This window comes from Gordionus sp. m RMFG-2023, chromosome 2 (genome assembly GCF_954871325.1).
Source record: "Gordionus sp. m RMFG-2023 chromosome 2, tfGorSpeb1-WG-v2, whole genome shotgun sequence".
Taxonomy (NCBI): Eukaryota; Metazoa; Nematomorpha; class Gordioida; order Chordodea; family Parachordodidae; genus Gordionus; species Gordionus sp. m RMFG-2023.
The window spans coordinates 47,772,243-47,778,242 of NC_088776.1; positions in this window are offsets into that span (position 1 = coordinate 47,772,243).

Sequence of the window (6,000 nt, forward strand, 5' to 3'; positions counted from 1 at the left end):
GCCTCTGTTGGAATGGTGTGAGTTGTTGAGATATGTACCTATCAGGTGGTTATCATTAATACTTGCCATCGATAGAATTTTAAAATTTTACAAACGCTTAAAAAAATACTTAATAAATAAAGATTTTAAAAGCTGTCCTAAAATTTTGAAAAATTTTTTGGATTATGAAATGGCAGAAGCATATTTGGGATTAGTTTTACATGCAGGAAATCTACTTCATGCAGTTAATATTCAGTTGTAATCAGAATATTCTTTATTAATAAAGATTCACAAAATCATGCTACAGCTCTTTTCATCTCTACAGTTAAAAATTGATAATAAATTTTATGTCAATATTTCTAAAAATATTATATTAAAATGTTCAAATAATACTCTAATTATTACATTTTTAAATGAAACAGATATTTTTATTAAGACAATTTTAGAATATTTACAATTAAAATTTGATTTTAATAACTCTATTGACAAATGTATAAATATGACCTTGGAACAGAAACCATCAATTGATGGTTTTTGTAATTTAATAAATATATTAAAAATACTGAAAAACATTGATATCTTGTTTGAGGAGATTGTAATTCTCTCTATTTTTTATGATTAGCCAGAATATTTAAAGTTAGATGGTCTAAAAGAAGAGGAGAAATGGGTTGAATTTTTTCGTAATAACAATAAATCCCCATACTTGGTAAAAAAATGTGAGTATGTCTTCTTCTTACCTCATTCTAATGCCTCATCCGAGCGCATTTTTAGCCTGATGAGGACTGCCTGGAAAAAGGGGAGAAATCGGATTGCTTTAACAACATTAGAGGCCGAATGGTTAAACAAATTTATAATATGTCATGCCAGGAATTTTATAAATATCTCAATAACGACGGTAAACGTTTAGTTCCATTATTTAAATCTCAAATAAAATATAATTAACATTATAACTTTATTTAAGAAAATTTTTTTTAATGGTTTATAAAATTTTAAGATTCTATCGATGGCGGGTATTAGGAACATATCGCAACCAACATTGTGCTGACTCAATTCTGTAAATACACTCTGGTTTTTTCAAATTCACTGAGGCATTATCAGATCAGAAAGCTGACATGCAATTTATTGATAATCCCGAATCTGCTATATTTACTATTATATGGTTAACTATGTCTTTAAATTTTTTACTATTTAAGGGGAAAAATTTAATAATTTTCTTGAAACGTCCTTAATTTTGTATAAATAGCGAAGGATCAAGGGAAATATTTTTATATTTCCCTTATTAGATGCATATGTTAGAATTGCATATGTATGTCCATCTTTCAAATCGTCATGAATTGACCTCCTGAAGGTTCTACATTGATGATATCCTTGATCATTTTTGTTCTACAAGTAAAGTTTTCATTTATCTTGGAATCGTTAAATATAATGGGGAAAGATTCTACGCACATTGTAATGATAAGTAGCTCTTGAAATGTTTTACTACAAGATAAGTGATTACAATTGCCGCAACTGTAGTTGCATCTGTATTATTCTTATTTTTAAAGAATATTTTTGTTTTGTAATGAATGTAGATACACTCTCCTGCACTGATTATAATAATGAGACTGAACAATAATAAATAAAATAATTATCATTGAAATGAGTACAATATTACCTTATTATGTATTTAAACGTGATACGTGATAATTAAGCGCCTATCCCTATTATGTTATACACACACACAATGTAGATTTCCAATTGCGGATGTTTTGCGGGACATTCGCGTAAAATATATTTTTTACATTGTAAAATTAATATTGATTGTTTTTTTATAAAATTCCATCTTGTTTACATTTTTATATTTAAAAAGGATCGTTAGTTTTTTTTATAAATTAATATATTTTAATAAATCAATATTTTATTTTATTTTGAAAAATAGTTACCGACATTGTATTTATATAAACTAATTAGAAAAAATAAAGGCGGATAATTAAGTCAATTCTAAATCCCTGCCGAAGGCCAGCACTTTGAGGGCCTTCGGGCCGCAAATTTTTTTTAGCAATTTTTATATTTCTACAGCAATTTTCATATTTCTCCCGCAAAATACCAAATTTCTTCCGCAATTTGAAAATTTTGACCTGGCAACCCTGTCCCGACTAAAAATTTTAATATTTTTTAAAAGTGAATTTTTATAAGTCAAAAATATAATTTTTCATAGCCACATGCAATGTTGTTAATGGCTAGGCTACTAGGAAGGGTGGCGCAGGGGCTCGAGCCCCCTGAAAAATTTAAATAGCCCTCTGAAGCAAAAAAAATTTTTTTTAATGGCTCCTTAATATCCCCTTGAACTAAAAATAAATTTTTTTGATTGCCCTCTGAATGATTTCTTTTATAATTTCATTAAGTATATATAATTTGATTATTTAGAAATAAGACTATTTAAATTTTTATTAAATGAATACTATTTTAATTATTAGATTAGATTAATACATATAAATTATATTTTCACTATGTCATCTTGCAATCAAATTCTGTATTAAAAATATAATATCAATAACTCATTAAATATTAATTTAGCTTTAACAGTTGAAGTTTAATTGACTTTTATTTAAATTATTATATAACCCTAATTTTAATAAGTATAATCATATATTATTTGAATATTAACAAATTTAATATTGTAATTAGCCGAGTTCAAAATAACTAATCAACTTTAAATTTATTTTTAAATTTTATTATCATACCCATTCCTAAAAATATTTTCAAGGCCCAAATGGGTATAAGAGATTTCTTTATAAAAAGTAAGTAGACATATAGTTTATTATACTCTATTATATACAGTTGTTTATAAAATATTATATAAAATGCCACTTTTATAGACATATATAATATATTACAGTTAATATTATAATAAATTTTACTAATAAATGATTTTGATACTTTGGCGTACGCAGCGGGGGGGGGGTGGCAGGGGGACCCCCCCCCCCAAGCCAAAAAATGCAGATGCCGGATTATATTTTTCAAAAATATTATTTTTAATATTAATTTATATTTATTCCTATCTCATATATACATATATATATATATATATATTTAATTACATTTATTTATCACATTCATCTACTAAGTTATTTTATCAATCAATTACGATTTCAAGTTTTCCTTGGCGTAATTTACTTATTATTTTCAAATTTTAGTGGCGTAATATTTATCTAAATTTCTAGTATAATAATAATTATCTCTGAAACTATTTGTCCAACAGGGAGAAAGAAATTGCAAGCTTGTCCAACGGGATCGAGTCTCCGCCACAGTAACAACTATTTTGGAGTTAGAAGAGCCGATTATTAATGCTATTACTGAAATATCACAATGGCTTGAAAGAAGTATTTCCTCAGAAACAAAAAAATTATTGGATTCAATACTTATTCCAAATTTTTTTTCACATTAGAATGTATTATTTAATTATAGAACTATTTTATGTAATACTTTTCAAAAACATAACATTGACACGATTAAGAAGATGAGAATAGCGGAGAGCATTTTATTAGAACTCAAGGAAATAGAGCTAGTGTTGTTAAAGAATTTCATATTTTATATGTTATTGTTGAGTCAAAAGCAGAGCTATACGTGTTAAATATTTGTCCCCCTCGACTTGCAGCAAGCAAGCTCATCATCAAAACATTAATATAGGATCAGTAGAAGAGTATTATAAAACAAATGTCCCCTCTCCCAACCTTTTTCATATGGTGATAGAAAAAAATATATAAATATTTGTTATATTTTTATCATGAAGATGTTAAAATATCTTATGATGCCTTATTAGCTGAATAACTATGATTAAAAGATTAACTATGGTTGATACAGTCCCAAAAAATGCTATGAATGCTTTTTATTTCAAACACATTTTAGATTATACTCCCAATTATTAAAATGGTTATATATATTAGCAGCTCTTTAGTAAACTAATGAGAGAACATTCACTTTTTAAGAAAAATAACAGAGCCTTGCAGAGGTACCATATGCAGGACCAGGCCCAGATTTTTTTTTAAAAAATTTTCAGGCCCGGCCCGGCTGGCCCAGCCTGAATTTTTTAAAATAAATTATATTTATTTTTGATATTTATAGCTAATAATGGCGATTTCAAATATTTGGTATTAAAATATACAACTCGGCACGGATATTTTTCTTAAAAAATTTTCAGGCCCAGCCCGGGTGTTTTTTAAAAAAAAATTACGAGCCCGGCCCGGGTATATTTAAAAATATTAAAATACGGTCCGGCTCGGGGGTCGGGCCTGCAAGTCTGTGAAAAATACCTATGAAATACAATATCTGAAAGTAGATTGAATGATTTGGATCTTTTGAATATTCATAGACATTTAACGCCAAGCAAGGATTGATAATTGAAAAATTAGCTCAAAACTTACAAAATACAATTATTCCTAAGAAACTTTTTGTGTATTAATTTATATTTCCAACATTTAAATTTTTTATACTTTATATATTTTAAAAGCTCAAAAAATTCAAATTTCAATTTTGGGTCATTTAAGTGATTCATATCGTAGGTAGTGTTGCGTAATCGGCTAAAAACTACGCCTAAGCCTAATAAGGCTAAGCCTAAAAATCGGCTAAGCCTAATTAGGCTAAGCCTAAAAATCGGCTAAGCCTAATTAGGCTAAGCTTAAAAATCGGCTAAGCCTAATTAGGCTAAGCCTAAAAATCGGCTAAGCCTAATTAGGCTAAGCCTAAAAATCGGCTAAGCCTATTAGGCTAAGCCTAATAATCGGCTAAGCCTAATTAGGTAAGCCTAAAAATCGGCTAAAACTAAAAATCGGCTAAGCCTAATTAGGTTAAGCCTAAAAATTGGCTAAGCCTATATATATCTGCTAAAATTAAATTAGTCAAAATTCTGCATCGATGCTTAGTATTAATTATTATTTATTTATTTTAGTAAAATAAATTTATTTTATTTATATTTAATGTAAATATTTTATTATTATCAACAAATAAACATGATATGATTTAATATTTTTTATTTATATTATTATATTTTGAAATGAAAATAAATTTATTTATTTGATGTTATTTTAATAAAAAAAATAATATGCTGCTATATTGTAAAATTGTAATATTCTTTTTAATATAATTTATTAGTGATTTTTACAATCTTCTTTATAAATACATCTTTTATTGAGGAATTATATTGTAAATTTTATTAGATAAATAAACAATCTTTTAGGTGAAATCTTTTATAATTTTTTTATCATTTAAAATTATCTATTTTTTATTAAATGAGGTGGATTTTATGAAACTTTTTTGATGATTTTATATGATCTTTTTAAGGATAATATTTTAATGTGACAATTGTCATAATCGTTATTTTATAAGTTTTTTGAATTTTTTTGAAGAAAATAGGTTAAAAAAAGTATTAATAACATGTGTAAATATAAATTTAGTGAAGATGTACCAAAGAAAAGTGACAATTGTCATAATCGCTATTTTTAAAGTTTTTTGATTTTTTTTGACGACAATATGTTAAAATAAGTATTAATAACATGTTTAAATAAAAATTTAGTGAAGATGTACCATAGAAAATTGACAATTGTCATAATAGTTATTTTTAAAGTTTTTTGAATTTTTTTGAAGAAAATATGTTAAAATAAGTATTAAAAACATGTTTAAATAAAAATTTAGTGAAGATGTACCATAGAAAAGTGACAATTATCATAATCGTTATTTTATAAGTTTTTGGAATTTTTTTGAAGAAAATTTGTTAAAATAAGTATTAATAACATGTGTAAATATAAATTTAGTGAAGATGTACCATAGAAAAGTGACAATTGTCATAATCGCTTATTTTAAAGTTTTTTGAATTTTTTTGAACGAAAATATGTTAAAATAAGTATTAAAAACATGTTTAAATAAAAATTTAGTGAAGATGTACCATAGAAAAGTGACAATTGTCATAATCGTTATTTTATACGTTTTTTGAATTTTTTTGAAGAAAATAGGTTAAAATAAGTAGTAAAAACATGTTTAAATGAA